General features: G+C 44.1%; 1 protein-coding gene across 2 annotated transcripts in view; it reads left to right on the forward strand.

The window, feature by feature from the left end:
• LOC143928172 (uncharacterized) overlaps window positions 1–17,009 on the forward strand; it is a 195,949-nt gene that overhangs the window by 75,210 nt on the left and 103,730 nt on the right. The gene's annotated exons all lie outside the window — the stretch shown is intronic.

The raw sequence follows: 17,009 nt of genomic DNA on the forward strand, positions 1-17,009 counted from the left end.
TATTACATCAGAGGCAAATGAAAACAAAAGAATGAACCAATGTATTTTTTTTTTTTAAGCAAGGACTTACAAATACATTCAGACAATCTTTGCCATTCTGAGTAATTAATTAATCAAGTAAGTAAGTAATAATTAAAAAAATATATTTAAATGTTAGTAAAGACAAACTTAACATTACTGCCATATATGTTTAAAAAGGAGGTTTAAAAACATATGGAATTACCCAGCATATAGCAACATTTAAAAAAAGCTGCTTTTGCTTCAATACTCCCCTTTGATCCTATGCTGAGCCTCATGGAAAGTGCTCTCCTAAGGGCTGATCCTCTTCTGGATCATTCAACCCACTATCAGTGATGACCTTATGTAATGGTCCCTTGGGGTGTGTCAACACAGCCTAGCATTAGGGCACTACAGTACAGGGCAATCACAGAAATCATTTTCAAAGTAAACTTTTGGACTGCCCACCACTACTGCTGAACCCATGACATTAGCAAACCATTTACAAGACAGCTTGATTAAAGGGAACTTTCCAGTGCTTTTTTAACAAAAAAAAGTTGAAGTTGAAGCAGAGCCTTATGAAAGGTAAATATCGGCTTTAATACATGACAAAGGATTTCCAGAGTTCTATAGGTTAGCTAAACCTTCTACTGAAACATCTGATAAGGGGTGAGTCAATGCTCTGCCTTATTCAGTTCTGCTTGTAAATATCACATTTAACTCTGTAAGGCAGCCCATAGACATTGCACATTTTTTTCCTACAATCACGAGTTGCAGGAAAGAAATTTGCATGATTCCTGCATCAGCACAGACCGTGCTGACAGGGGAATCCCTCCTGCTGAGCAATTGTCTTCTCCCGGCTGTCCCCTCTTGGAGAAGACAATGATTATTGCTAGTGGCTATAGCAGCTGCTTGCGATAATAGTAGGCAAATCTGGCAGGCTGGTTGCTGCTGAACCGGCCGAGATTCAAAGCGTGTATGGCTGGCCTTAATGGCATGCCTTTTAGTAAAAAGATCCATTCAAGGACATAAGCACTAAGAGGCTGCCCTTGGTGATCTCCTTTTAAAAATGCTATGTGCCTGGCTGTTTTTGTTCTCAGACTTCTATTTTACTGACCTGAAATAAGCATGCAATTTAGTGAGGTCAAAGGAAAGTTAAAAGTCCTGATCTAGATAAAGATTCCAGATCTGTGGTTCAGAAAATATTGTCACTGGATCAAGTTATAGAGCATAGAAATGGGAGAAACCTAGTGGGTCATATATGTCTGGAGAGAAGTAGACTGGCCTCAAAAAATATTTTATTATGTATTTTTGTAGCCTGTACCCTTTCTACAGTTTGAATTCTTAGTTCTTTTTCCCTTATATGCATGCATTTATAATGAATATTTTTAATTATGTTTAAAGTGGTTGTAAACCCTAGGACAAAAAAAAAACATGTATGGCATACTAGCTCGTTATGAATTGCTTACCTGAGATCAAAGCCCACGCAGCCATCCTCGTACACCACTCCGCCGACATTACTCCTGGAATTACTTCCGGGTATCGCGGGCTCCGGCCAATCACATGGTGATTGGCCGGAGCCGCGATGACTTCACTCCTGCGCACGTGCACTGGAGCTGCCGGCAATGTGCTATTGCTTCAGTTTGCTTCATAGTGCATGTGCCGATGACATTGGCACATGCAAATACTGTGGATACCTCCTAAACCGTTTAGGAGATATCCAGGGTAGCTACAGGTAAGCCTTATTATAGGCTTATTATAAGCTTACCTCTAGCAAAAAATGTGTTGTAAGAATTTACAACCACTTTAAAGAGAAAATAAATAATTGAAAAGCTTATAATCTTGCTTACACCACAAACGCAGGTCCTGTCTTGGGTGATATAATATATTATCCATATGCAAGTGAATAGTGAACCATGCTGGTTTACTTTAATACTATCTGTAACTTAAAACACAATTCTAACCCATCAATCTGAAAAGAACAGCTTACCAATTTATTTAATGTAATTGGATTAACATATAGATGATTAATAGATCCTGATAAGGTTTCTGCTGCGAGCAGCAAGAAAAAAAAGTGCAATGAAAACTAGACATAGAAGTCCATGTAGAAAGGATAAGAAGAGATGGTAATTTATTAATGGTCCAGGGAGCACTGAGGAGTTATGGAGAGATAAGAACAATAAAATGTGCAGCTTAAACTGGAAAAAAAGAAAAGAAAATCTTTATGTTTGCTGAATAGCACAAAGAGGGGAATGGAAAATGTAAGTAGAAAGGGAGAAATCTTAGAGAGAAGGAAATACTAATGTATTACTAGGCAACAGTAATGAATTGGGTAATTGCATTTCATTGTACAAGCCACTTGACTTTTAGCACACTCTGTGTACGTGCTAGTAGGTGCCAAGAATTATGTTACCATGAAAATCATCCAAACATCAGAGTGGTGCCAATAAAAACAGCTCCAGTACTGTTTTGGTGCTTCTCTTTTTTTATTACCAGAAATAATGCCATGTACAAATAGAAAAAAATAATGTTTTTTTAATCTACTATGTGCTGTCAGTGTAAAATTTTCAGCCAGCGACATAATGATATATGATCAGACTCTATAACAAAGTCATTATAAAACACCCTGCATTTCCTGACTTAAATATAATTTGTGCTGATTAAAATACATAGACAGGCATTTCTCACTTTTTAAAAAGGAATTTGTATTATTGTTTAATGTGTGGATTTAATATGGGAAAAAAATATATCAGGTTCTTATTGAGGTGCAAATAGAAAATGACAATTTTTGTGAAGTCCAGAAGGTTTTTTTTTTTTTGATTGAAGTCATATATATTAGACTTCAATCAAAAAATCAAAAAAAAAAAAAAAAAAACCTTCTGGACGTCACAAAAATTGTCTGTCATTATATATATATATATATATATATATATATATGTATAAAAAAATGTCTGTCAATATATATATATATATATATATATATATATATATGTATGTATAAAAAAGATGTCTGTCAATATATATATATATATATATATATATATATATAATCAGTAAACAGTAATTACAGTAGGCCAATGTGATTTGAGGACTCAAAAGGTTGCCCTTCATCCCTTCATCAGGGCTTGAGGAATACTATAGATAGAAACATGCACTGAGTTAATGAATCTGGGAACTGGAGGTAATTATAGCGTAAAAGGTAAAAGAAAGGTTTTCTTAAAATGCCGGTTTAACTGCCTGGCTGTCACCCTCTGAGGTCTGCCCAAAGGATATTTTCTCCTCTACTGCATAGGGCACTCAATTTAAAAATATATGCTAAAATAAAGGGCTCAGCACCCCATACCACTCTCTACACTTTTTTTTTAAAGATTTCAATAAAGCCTGACAGCCGTTTCCCCGTTTGCCCCCTTTCAGCTATTTTAGTGAAATCTACACAGTGGTGATCAGTGCTTGTAACTGCACCGATCACCGCTAACTATCCCTGTATCCTCCTCTAATCCCCCTCTGTTCTGCCACTGTCCCCCTCAATGTCCCCCTCCGTGCTGCTGTCCCCCTCCATTCTCCCCCATGTCCCCCTCCGTTCTTCCGTTCCATCCCCCTCCGTTCTCCTCCATTTTCGCCTCCGTGCTGCTGTCCCCCTCTGTTCTCCTCCGTACTGTCCCCCTCCATTCTCCTCCATGTCCCCCTCCATTCTGCTGTCGCTCCCCATTCTCTTCCGTGTCCCCCTCTGTGCTGCTGTCCCCCTCTGTGTCCCCCTCAGTTCTGCTGTCCCCCTCGGTTCTCCTCTGTGTCCCCCTCTGTGCTGCTATTCCCCTCTATTCTCCTATGTGTCCCCCTCTATTCTGCTGTCCACCTGTGTGTTCTCCTCCCATGTCCCCCTCTGTTCTGCTGTCCACCTCTGTTCTCCTCCATGTCCCCCTCCGTTCTGCTGTCCTCCTCCGTGCTGCTGCCCCCCTCCGTTCTCCTCTTCTGCCCCCCCAATCTTTCAGGATGGAGAGTGGAGGTAGGAACCAGTAAATCTGGCTCCTTCCTTTTCCGAATGAACAGTCAGTGATAACTGACTCTGTCCATTCACATAACTGAAACATCATAACCTGTGTTTACGATGCTTCAGTTTATGATCATTTATCACTTTCAGTGCAGCTGAGGCTGCTGAGAAGGGGAATGGGAAACATGTGTCCTCAGTCCCTTTCCCTGTCTCAAAGGGGAGATGTCAGGGGTCTGTTAAGATAATAAAAAGAAATTAATTGTAAAAAATAAAATAAAAAACACACTGACATTGTCCACTCCCCCCTTAAAAAAAGAAAGCACCGTAAAAAAAAAGACTAAATAAATTGTAAAAATAAATAAAAAAATGAATTGTAAAAAATAAAATTGTAAAAACAAAAAACTACTGACATACGTGCCACTGTCACATGACGTTAAAAATAAGTATCGGTAATTGGTATCGGCGAGTACTTGGAAAAATAAGTATCGGTACTTGTATTCGGTCTTAAAAAAGTGGTATCGGGACAACCTTAATAGCCACCACATCTAATGATAAGTGATCTGCATAAAATTTCCTTTTTTCGGTTTGAGGTTTAATACTGCTTTAAAGAGTTTTAATTGGGTGCTATGCATTGCTATATTTTTTGCTTGCTCCTTTTACACCAATGTCAAAAGACAGTTTTTTGCATTTTAGTAAAAGTTACAAAGAGTTCCAATCCAAGGAACACAAGTGCCTGACAGAAAAAAGTGTTTTGCGTGTTTATTCAAGCTTTTAACTGAAACTGTGTTGACATTTCCCAGTAAATTATTAACTATATGAACAAACATTGTATAAAGTCATCTCAGGAAATGGGGAGCTGCTAAATTGTATGTTCAGCACTTCATGTGTGACAGCTCTGCAGCCCTCGATTATTAGGCATTGTCGCTTAATCTGTTTTCAGACACATTTAACTATTTTTCTCTTACTGACCCTAATGACAGAACACAGTTTATTAGTGTCTAATTTGAGATTTAGGCACAACATCAAACAAAGTTCCAAGAGACTAAAGGCAGGAAAGCACAGGGATTATGATTTAGCTATTCATTGTTGCTGGAGATTGGGTTTTAATTAGTTTGTGAAGTGCCTTTTCTGAATTGAGCATAGAACTACAGTATATCTGACAGATTTGTGGCGATAAACTAACTATCTTTAATATATTTCCCTTTTCGCCAGGTCAAGTGATATCTCATTCTGACATCTTCACTATCTAACCTCTTTTAATGAGGTATGATGAACCCAAACCTGAGTGTAAAGAATGGGAAGTGGTACTGAGCACAGTTCCACCCCTCTTTCTCCACAATTCTTAAAGAGGAAGTAAACCCTTCCAAACAACTTGGACCTATAGGTAAGCCTAGATTAAGGCTTACCTGTAGGTCCAAGCAATATCTCCTAAACCTATATGGTTTAGGAGATATTTGCCCGAAAATGGGCACCGCTGTCTACGGCGCATGCGCCGTAGACAGCGGCGCGCAGGCGCACTAAATGCGGCAAATCCAAGAATGGATTTGCCAAATTTGTCGACTCCCGTGCGCATGCGCGGGAGTGACGTCATTGCGGCTTCGCCGTATGACAGCAGCGGAGCTGCGAGGCGCGACTCCCGTGCGCATGCGCGGGAGTGACGTCATCGCGGTTGCGCCGCTGTCATTGGTCGGAGCTGCGAGACGCCACCAGCAAGATGGACGCGGCGGACTACAGGGATCAGCGGCGACTTCGCTGGCTCCTGTGTCAGGTAAGTGACACATAATGAGCTACTATGCGATGCATAGTAGTCCATTATGCTTTACCTTTGCAGGGAAAAAAAGAGGAAGTAAACCCATTAGGGTTTACTTCCTCTTTAAGTTGGCAACAAAACAAACATATTTAGATCTGATATCTGTGGGGGACAGGCAGTATTGAGACACATCTCATAAAATCCTCCCGAAAACACATTGCAGCATAAGACACATCTAACACAAACAGACCATCATAAATTCTATTAAAAATTTCCACATATAGCATCTAATAACGGCACAGTGGTTGTGCTGTGTAATTTGTCTGATCCTGACTGGTTCTGCCCTCCCCCTTGTAAACTGACCACGGTTTATCATAGCGGCTGAGATCTGACACAATGGTCAGTTTTACGTGTCTCCATCATCTGCAGCTCTCCTCTCTGCTCTGCCTCATCCTCTCCCCCTTCCCTGCCTGTCAGCTCTGTGTGTGAGACACCCCTCATCTCTCCTTCTAGCACCGTTCTGAGCAGTATAAAAATGACTGCTCACAATCACTGCCAGCACCTCTGCTAGGATAATATGTAGTATACAGTGTATGCTGTTTTAAAAAAATTCTTCTTCTAAATACCTTATTGCTCCTCGCTGATCAGCGGTCGAGTGACTGGGCGTCGCTCTCTTCCTCTGATATATGCTCTATATGGAGGTCACGTGACCGCCTGGCAGAGGTCAGAGGGAGATCTCGGCCCCTACCTCTGTAGTACATACAAAGGAGGATGAGAGCGACATCCAGTCACGTGACCACTGATCAGTGAGGAGCATTAAAGAGGAGCTGCACCTAAAAAAAAATATTAAAAGCCAGCAGCTACTAATATTGCAGCTGCTGACTTTTAATAATATCACACTTACCTGTCCCAGGTTCCAGCGATGTCGGCGGCAGATGACGAGCGATCGCTCATCTCGCTGCAGCCACCGCCGCCATCCTCTGTCAGGGAATCGGGAAGTGAAGCATGAGGGCTTCACTGACCGGTTCCCTACTGCGCATGCGCGAGTCGCGCTGCGCTGGTTCCCCGCTGTGTCTCTGGGAACTGTGTGTTTCCCAGAACACAACGGGGGGGGGGGGGGGGGGGGGGTGGAGCGATGCGGGGGTCTGCGGCAGTCTGGCCGGAAATGGGTGCAGTTACCTGGATTATCCAGGTAACTGCACCCCCCTCCCCCCGAAAGGCGCCGATTGTGGCACCGGAGGGGGGGAGGGATAATACTAGCGGAACTTCCCCTTTAGGGTGAAGAACCGCTTTAAGGTATTAAAAAGAAGAATTCTACAGAGCGGCATACACTGTATAGTATGTTATCCAAGCAGATGGACTGACAGTAATTGTGAGCACCACTGTCTTTATAACCCCTTTAAGTTGTAAAGGCAGCCTGCTAATACTAAACAGTACTTTAAAGAATCTGAAAAGCCAGCCCCTACCAAAATGTGTAAGCCCTTGTACACACGGTTGGAGATTCCGACGGAATGTGTCCTATCGGACCGTTTTGTCGGATAATCCGACTGTGTGTGGTCTCCATCGGACTGTTTCCATCGGAGTATCCGACTGACCAAGTTTTCGAACTTGTCCGTAAGCCCTTGTACACACGGTCGGACAACCAAATCCATTGGAAGCTATTGGCTACTAGCCTGAACGTAGTCCCGTCGTAACGAAATAACGTCATCACGTTATGTACAATCGGATTTTCCGACAACTTTGTCCGACCGTGTGTATGCAACAGTTTCGGACAAAATCCGTCTGACAAAATCCGTCGGACAAATGGCCAATGTAGCGTGCAATGCAAGCTGTTGATTACAGAATACAGATGGCCGTGGATCCCCAGACAGGGGCCAGAGACCAGAACATGGTGACACTAGATCAGCAGAGAGAAGTAAAGCCAGGGCACAAGCCAAAAAGTAATCAACACCTGGGCAGCAAGGTATAGGAACATCAGGCAGAGGCAGAGTCAGGATACAAGCCAGGATCAGTTCACAGCTGGGTAGCAAGGTACTTAGTCATAAGGAAGAAGTAGAGTCAGGGTACTAGCCAAGGTCACAACAGGTCAACAGCAAACCAAAGAGAGGTCAGAGGAATGCCAAGTGCACGGAAAGGCAAATCTAGCAGTTCAGGGCACAGGTAAAGCGGAAACTAGCTGAAGACCACTCAGCAATATGTTCATTTCACAATCCAGCTTAAAAAGGCTGCTTGGTTCCAATGTCATTGCTGAACATGCCCCTTTGCATGCGCTACTTAGCATGAATGCTAATACCAGGGCTTAAAATTTAAAGTCTTGAGTAGGGATGAGCTTCGAGTTCGAGTCGAACTCATGTTCTACTCGAACATTGCCTGTTCGCCTGTTCAGCAAACAGTGAACAATTTGGGCTGTTCGCAGCAAATTCGAAAAGCCGGAACACCCTATACAAGTCTATGGGAGAAATCTAAAGTGCTAATTTTAAAGGGTAATATGCAGGTTACTGTCCTAAAAGGTGTTTGGGGACCCGGGTCCTGCCCCAGGGGACATGGATCAATGCAAAAAAAAGTTTTAAAAACGGACGTTTTTTCAGGAGCAGTGATTTTAATAATGATTAAAGTGAAACAATAAAAGTGTAATATTCCTTTAAATTTCGTAGCTGGGGGGTATCTATAGTATGCCTGTGAAGGGGCACATGTTTCTGGTGCTTAGAACTGTCCCTGCACAAAGTGTCATTTGTGCAGGTTTCCGTTACATCAGAGGGGGCGGGGTCACCCACACGTCACTGGGGAACCCCTGGCTTCCCTCTCCAGCGTCAGAGGGGCGGGGTCAGGTGACGGGTGGCTCCGCCCTCCTAATATAAGAAACGTCAGCGCTGGGATCTCTGCAGTGTCTCCGGAGTGAAGACAGGAGAAGGATGTATGGACAGCGCTGGACTGAGAGATCCCCCGTCGCTGGATATGATCATCCATCGCTGGACCCCGGAGACCCATCGCTGGATAGCAAGAGTGGATTAGCACCGCTGGAATCTTTTTTTTTTTTTTTTTTAATAAAGGAATTTTTCAAAAGTGTGTTTGTCTTATTTAACCATTTTGACACTTTCTTTGTGAAATGGTAGGGGTACAAAAGTACCCCCTTACCATTTCAAACAGGGGGGGCCGGGATCTGGGGGTCCCCTTGTTAAAGGGGGCTTCCAGATTCTGATAAGCCCCCCGCCCGCAGACCCTCACAACCAACGGCCAGGGTTGTGAGGATGAGGACCTTGTCCTCATCAACATGGGGACAAGGTGCTTTGAGGGGTCACAGACCCCCAAAGCATCCTCCCAATTTTGAGGGTATGTGGCCTGGTACGGTTCAGGAGGGAGGGGGGGCGCTCTCTCGTCCCCCCTCTTTTCCTGCGGCCTGCCAGGTTGCGTGCTTGGATAAAGGGTCTGATATGGATTTTTAGGGGGACCCCACATCAATTTTTTTTTTAATTTGATGCGGGGTTCCCCTTAATATCCATATCAGACCTGAAGGGTCTGGTTATGGATTTTTAGGGGGACCCCACATCAATTTTTTTTTTAATTTGACACGGGGTTCCCCTTAATATCCATGTCAGACCTGAAGGGCCTGGTAATTGAATTTAGGGGAACCCCCACGCTTTTTTTTATTTTTATTTTTATCAATGAATGAATGAATTGTCGGCTAATGCAGAGAACACTCATTGAGTGTTCTCTGTATTACGGGACCCGACAATAGCCGCAAGTGATTTTAAAAGACTTTTTTTCCTGCACAAATGACACTTTGTGCAGGGACAGTTCTAAGCAACAGAAACATGCGCCCCTTCACAGGCATACTATAGATACCCCCCAGCTACGAAATTTAAAGGAATATTACACTTTTATTGTTTCACTTTAATCATTATTAAAATCACTGCTCCTGAAAAAACGGCCGTTTTTAAAACTTTTTTTTGCATTGATCCATGTCCCCTGGGGCAGGACCCGGGTCCCCAAACACTTTTTAGGACAGTAACCTGCATATTACCCTTTAAAATGAGCACTTTAGATTGTGAACGTTCGAGTCCCATAGACTTTAATAGGGTTCTAAAGTTCACACGAAGTTTAGGTCTGTTCGCAGGTTCTGGTGCGAACTGAACAGGGGGGTGTTCGGCTCATCCCTAGTCTTGAGCTACTAGCCAGGCCTTTAGAGTTACTCGCCACCTGTTGACCCACCCAACCCCTACCCTGCCCCGCCCTTAATTCCACCCCTAAACACACCCTCGTAAATTATCTCTTGAAATTACGCTGTTTTATGCAGAATTAAGTTACAAAAATAAATATTAACAACCACTTTAGCAGTGCTCATCAGTGCATCCTCGTTAGTGCCCATCAATGCACCCTATCTGTGCCCATCAATGCGGCCTATCAGTGCCCATTGGTGCAGCATATAAATACAGCTTATCAGTGCCGCCTCATCAATGTTCATAAGCAGGGGTGGACTGACAACACTCAGGACCCCCGGACCAAATAAAGCAAGGGCCCCCATGTCAGGCCCCATCCTTGACCCACCCCTACATTTTCACATTCAACAATTAACAAAATACAGGTAGTGAAGCAGGCAACTCTAATGGGACCTGGAGGGGTATCTCTCTCTAACAGAGGCCCTCTCTGTGTCTATTAGAGAGTCTGTTAGAAAGTGTCAGCTCCAGGCCCCATCAGAGACTACAACAGAGTCTAATGGGATCTGGAGGGGGGTCTCTCTCTCTCTCTCTCTAACAGTGTCCATTAGAGAGTCTCTGTTAGAGAGAGATCCCCCTTCAGGACCTATTAGTGACTACAAAGGACTTTAATGGGACATGGAGGGGGTTCTCTCTCTAACAGAGGTTGCCCTTTCAGTGTCTATTAGAAAGTCTCTGTTAGAGCCCCATGAGAGACTAATACGAAGTCTAATGGGACCTGGAGGGGGCCTCTTTCCAACTTGTGCCATGACTCTCACCCCTGCCCAAAACTCTCACAAAGTATTCAAACAAGGAAGAACAAGGCGCAAGCCACTGCTCCCCACCGATGATCAATAGGAAGAAAAGAACGGCTGCACACCACAGGAACGTTCCAATGATATTTTATTCCAAAAATAGCAAATGACAGCCAACAAAGACAGAGTGTCACCCAGGAGGTGACATGTGCATTTCAAACCGTTTGAAGAAGCACTGAGGTCTGTGTTAAAATGCACGCATCACCCCAAGAAGTGGAGGATCACGACAGAGGAGGGGGGGGGGGGGGTAGCAGCAAATTAAAGTGATTCTAAAGGTCCTTTTTCTTTAATAATAACAAACATGTTACACTTACCTGCTCTGTGCAGTGGTTTTGCAGGTAAGTGTACCATGTTTGTTATTTTTAAAGAAAAAAGACCTTTAGTATAACTTTAATATGCTGATACCCCCCCCCCCCCAAGTACAAATCCTCTCTCTGTCTTCCATGCAAATCCCCCCTCACAACAAATCCTCTACCACCCAATTCCCCTTCCTCAAATCCCCCAGCACAAATCCTCGCTCCCTCAATCCATCCTCCCATCACAACAAATCCCCCCAAATTTCTTCTACCCAGGAAAAATGTTCTCCCCCCTCAAGGCACAAATCTCCCCCCCCCCCCCAAATCCCTCTTACAGCACTGATCCTTCTCCTCCCAGCACAAATCTTTTTCCACCCCCCCCCCCCCAAATTCTCCCTCACAGCACATCTCTTCATCCAGCACAAACCCTTCTTCCCCCTTGTTACATCAGAACAGGGTGTGGTAAACCTGTGTTGCATGCTCGTTTCCTGCACTGCTTTCAGAACGCATTGCAATCTGCAGTGGGTGTCAATATTAACAAATTGACACCCAAACATTGGTTGCGAATGCAGTGTGCTTGCCTACACCGTATTGCATGGTACAACAATACCATGTGATCTGGGTGCTGTGCACTTTTTATAGTATTGCATGCACTATTTTTGTGTAAAGGGTTAACTTCAGAGTTAAAGACCCCAGTAATGATCACTCTTAGGCCTCCTTCACACTATGCGATTATAACACACTGCAAATTTCAGTGGCAATGTACTGTAGATTTCTGTGGCTGGATTGTCAGGTGTGTGGGAAGGGCTACAGTTGGCAATAGCATGCTAAAAGTGGCAGCAGCTAACTGTAACTGGCCCAACAACCAGTCGTTAGGGATACAGTAGATGATCTTGATAGATGATCTCGCAGTGTGCTCTTCGATTACACCTATCATTCTAACTACAGAAATCTATAGATACTTTTGGCTGGAATTCACATTATGTGCTAATTGCATGGTATGAATGAGGCTTTAGTCAGATGGCACTTAGATTGTTGTAACACAAAATAGAAAATCTGAACCAGGGTGAGGCTGCAAGTGTGATCGTCACTTTCTGGGGGCAGTGGTAGGTTTAGAGACTGCTACCATGACATCCCTGTTTAAATAATTGACAGGCCTAAGAATTCCCTGTTCCCTGTACATCCATCTGATGTGTAACTAACCCAATAAGACAGCAGTATATTTTTACATTGGTATATACTTCAATATTTAGATATTGTTTAGAGCAGGACTAGCAATCAGTGACACATGCTAAGCAGAGGCGTAACTAGAAACTTCAGGGCCTTGATACAAGAAATCATGAAGGTGCCCCCAGAAGAGCATGATTTTGGTGTTGTGGGGGGTGGAAGTGGTGGTACTTGAGGGGGGCAGCAGCTGTTGTACTTGTGGGGGGTGAGAGCGGTGGTACTTGAGGGGGGATGGCTGCGGTGGTACTTGAGGAGGGTGGCAGTGGTGATACTTGAGGGTGGTGGCAACAGTGGTACTTGGGGGGTGGCAACAGTGGTACTTGAGGGGGGGTGGCAGTGGTGGTACTTGAGGGGGGTGGCTGCGGTGGTACTTGAGGAGGGTGGCAGTGGTGATACTTGAGGGTGGTGGCAACAGTGGTACGAGGGGGGGTGGCAGTGGTGGTACTTGAGGGGGGTGGCAGTGGTGGTACTTGAGGGGGTGGCAGTGGTGGTACTTGGAGGAGTGGCAGTGGTGGTACTTGGGGGGTGGCAGTGGTGGTACTTGAGGGTGGTGGCAGCAGTGGTACTTGGGGGTGGCAACAGTGGTACTTGAGGAGGGGTGGCAGTGGTGGTACTTGAGGGGGGTGGCAGTGGTGGTACTCGAGGGGGATGGCAGTGGTGGTACTTGGGGGGGGGGTGGCAGTGGTGGTACTTTGGGGGTGTGGCAGTGGTGGTACTTGAGGGTGGTGGCAGCGGTGGTACTTGAGGGTGGTGGCAGCGGTGGTACTTGAGGGTGGTGGCAGCGGTGGTACTTGAGGGTAGTCGCTGCAGTGATACTTGGGGGGTGGCTGCAGTGATTCTTGTGGGAGGGGGGCAGCGATGGTACTTGAGGGGGTGGCAGCGGTGGTACTTGAGGGGTGTGGCAGCGGTGGTACTTGAGGGGTGTGGCAGCGGTGGTACTTGAGGGGTGTGGCAGCGGTGGTATTTGAAGGGGATGACAGCAGTGGTACTTGAAGGGGGTGGCTGCGATGGTACTTGAGGGGGGGCAGTGGTGGTACTTGAGGGGTGGTGGCAGCGGTGATACTTCAGGGAGGGGGACAGTGATGGTACTTGAGGTGGTGGCAGCAGTGGTTCTTGAGGGAGGGTGGCTGTGGTGGTACTTGAGGGGGTGGCAGCGGTGGTACTTGAGGGGGGGCAGTGATGGTACTTGAGGGGGTGGCAGCAGTGGTACTCAAGGGAGGGTGGCTCTGGTGGTACTTGAAGGGGGTGGCTGCAGTGGTACGTGAGGGGGTGGCAGCGGTGGTACTTGGGGGGGGGGGTGGCAGCGGTGGTACTTGAGGGGGGTTGGCTGCGATGGTATTTGAGGGGGTGTCTGCCGTGGTACTTGAAAGGGGTGTCAGTGGTGGTACTTGAGGGGGGTGGCACTAGTCGTACTTGAGGGTGGGTGACAGCGATGGTACTTGAGGGGGTGGCAGTGGTGGTACTTGAGGTGGGGTGGCAGCAGTGGTACTTGAGGTGGAGTGGCAGCTGTAGTACTTGAGGGGGATGGCTGCGGTGGTACGTGAGAGGGGTGGCATCATAATTGATTCTCCCTCAGAATTCCGTCACTGTGCCTCCTCCAGGAATGCCTTGCCTCATGGGTAATCGAGACAGGGACGCCACGCAGTCGCAGAGGGGGGAGCTCCCCACCCACTTTCACTCAATTGTTGATGCTGATGATAAGTGTTACATATAACTATCTACTCCCTGTTCAAACCTACAAGAACATCATCTAGGAGAGTGAAGTCTCCCAACAGTAACCCTTTAGGCTTTAAAATGTCATGTGACCAAATGCTGAGAGCTGCAATTCGAAAAGATCTAAACGTGAAAAGGAGCATTGCAACAAACCATGTCCTTTAGGAACACTCACCTTTCACAATGCCTACCAAGCATTGAGGCACCATGGCCCATTTAGCATGATACACCGTCTTTATCCTACAGAAATCTGTTGTAACAATAAAAGGGACAGTTAGTTTTGTTCATCTTCCCCGACCAAAGGTTCCTAGTCCTCCTCAAAGCATTGCCTTATTATAAACAAATTCTACATTGTACAGCTAGAAGTAAGGTCCATAAAATCTAGCTCACTCTGTTAACCACTTAAGCCCCGGACCATTTGGCTGGCCAAAGACCAGACCACTTATTGCTATTCGGCACAGCGTCGCTTTAACTGACAATTGCGCGGTCGTGCGACGTGGTTCCCAAACAAAATTGACATCCTTTTTTTTCCCACAAATAGAGCTTTCTTTTGGTGGTATTTGTTCACCTCTCCAATTTTTATTTTTTGCGCTATAAACAGAAAATGCAACAATTTTGAAAAAAAACGCATTATTTTTAACTTTTTGCTATAATAAATATCCCCCAAAAATATATAAAAAAAATTTTTTCCTCAGTTTAGGTCGATACGTATTCTTCTACATATTTTTGGTAAAAAAAATTGCAATAAGTGTTTATTGATTGGTTTGCGCAAAAGTTATAGCATCTACAAAACAGGGGATAGATTTATGGCATTTTTATTCATGTTTTTTTTTTACTAGTAATGGCGGCGATCAGCGATATTTATCATGACTGCAACATTATGGCAGATACGTCGAACAATTTTGACACATTTTTGGGACCACTGGCATTAATACAGCGATCAGTGCGATTAAAATTGCATTGATTGCTGTAAAAAAAAAACTGAAGGGGGGGGTCTAAGCAGGTAAACTAACAGATCCCTGTCCATACTGTTTGGACAGACGATTTGACAGTTCCCTGCTCAGAGAACCGGCAACTGTGTGTTTACACACACAGCTGCCGGTTCTCTGTGTGCCCCGAGCGATCGCGGGAGCCTGGCATCAGCTCGGGGAGCAATCGGGGACATGCGTGTGCGTGCCCCCTAGTGCCTGTTTATGTTACCGACGTAACATATCGGCATTTTGCGCAACCGGATCATGCTGCCGCAGTACAACTGCGGCAACTGGACAGCATGTGGTTAACTAATACTTTAACAGTTCTTTAAATACATTTTATGGATGTATCCCAACAGGGCCATGAGTATATTAGTTTCTCAAGTTATGATCTTATTTCCTTCACAAATTATGTAAGCTCAGACCTCCCCATAGTGGTCCAGGCAATAGGCAGGTAGCATAAGTGTTCAAAAGTTAGGGGCACTGTCTTCTGGAGGACTGCCTACATTTGGGTTTGGGGCATAATAGTATGATATCAGCACTATTAATAATAAACATATGAAATAGTTTGGAAAATATGTTCTCTTTTTTTCAGTTAACTGGGACGATTGAAAATTGAACAAAAATTCTTCTCATGCTAATTGAAACTTGGTATTTTATTATACTTTTGTTTTACTAAATTATGTCTGCCTGTGGGGAATATTATCATAATTTATAGTGGCGATCTGTTACAATAATCAGTCTTTTAATTTGCTTCTTTAGATGGAGAAATGACGTTACCTTGAAGTTTAATTATTTTTTCAGTGCTGGAAAAAGCGATTTGTTTTTTTAATACTTGAATAGGGTTATTTTTTTTTTTTTTAAATCAATGTTTATTGTATACATAAGATGGAATACACAATAGTGATACCGTAATAAAATGTACAAAGTGTAATACAATGCTCTGGTACAGACTATAAGAAATAAAATTGGGGGAGCACATAATACATTAGTACGGTGTAACAAGAGAAGAGACCACAAACAAAAACAAAAGATGAACAATATGGGCAACTAGCCCTGAAATTAACAAAGTGGTTATGTTTTCAGCACGGTTACCCCGTTTATATAGCGGGCTATAGTTTCCTTGACATTATAATGCAGTCTAGCGGGCTTATTTGTTAGGGTTGCTGTAAGCCACTGTGCATCTCAGAGTATTTCCACTATATCGGTGTAGGTCGAGGGTATAAGCCTTGAGGAACTTTGGAAGTAATAATGGGTGTGTATGGACTCACTAGTTCAGATGCTCTACTGGGGGTTGTTGTTTGGTATCAGTGGTTGGTTATGGGATAGTATCTTTGCTTAGTTGCCTCAATTCTCTAGATGGGTTAATTTCCTTTGGTAGTGGTCCGCTGGCCACAATCCTAATCGACAGGTAAGGGCGGGTCTGATATGCACATTCAGTATACAGAGCGGTCAGTTGAATTGTTGGGGGAAATCTTTTAGGTCAGTTGGGTGGAAGGGGTGGGAGTCAGGTAGAGACTCTCCTCGCAGGAGAGTAGAACGATAATGGATATAATGGACAGGGGCAATAGGAAGCCTAGGGATAGGGTAGTGAGTGGCATTTCAGTTTCTGGAAATAGGTGGTAGTCATGTTTGTATATTGAGTGTGTAAATGGATAGGAGAGGGGAGATGGGGAGAAAAGGATGCCAAGGGGATAGGGCTGACTTTTTCTCCTCCTCCGACTTGGCCTTGATATCCTTTGTATATCCCTAAGACAGTAGTTGGGAATATTTGTCAGTTGTTTTAAAGTGATTCTTGAATAGGGTTATATGTTAAAAATCTTACAATTCTTTGTGATGAAAGCAATTCTATTTATTGTTGCAATTTAGATACATAAATGTAATGTCAATCACATTTTTAGTATAATGAAATACTTAGAAAAGTACAGTGAAAATAATATCCACCATAAAACATGAAACCATGCTGATACTACTTGTGAAAAAAAGAAAAAAATAGAGACTTATGGACTTTAGAGGCACTGGGTCAGAAACCACATATATCAAATCAAAGCATTTTTAT

Source organism: Lithobates pipiens, unplaced genomic scaffold (assembly GCF_037356315.1).
Source record: "Lithobates pipiens isolate NorthernLeopardFrog02 unplaced genomic scaffold, aLitPip1_a1.2 Scaffold_23, whole genome shotgun sequence".
NCBI lineage: Eukaryota > Metazoa > Chordata > Amphibia > Anura > Ranidae > Lithobates > Lithobates pipiens.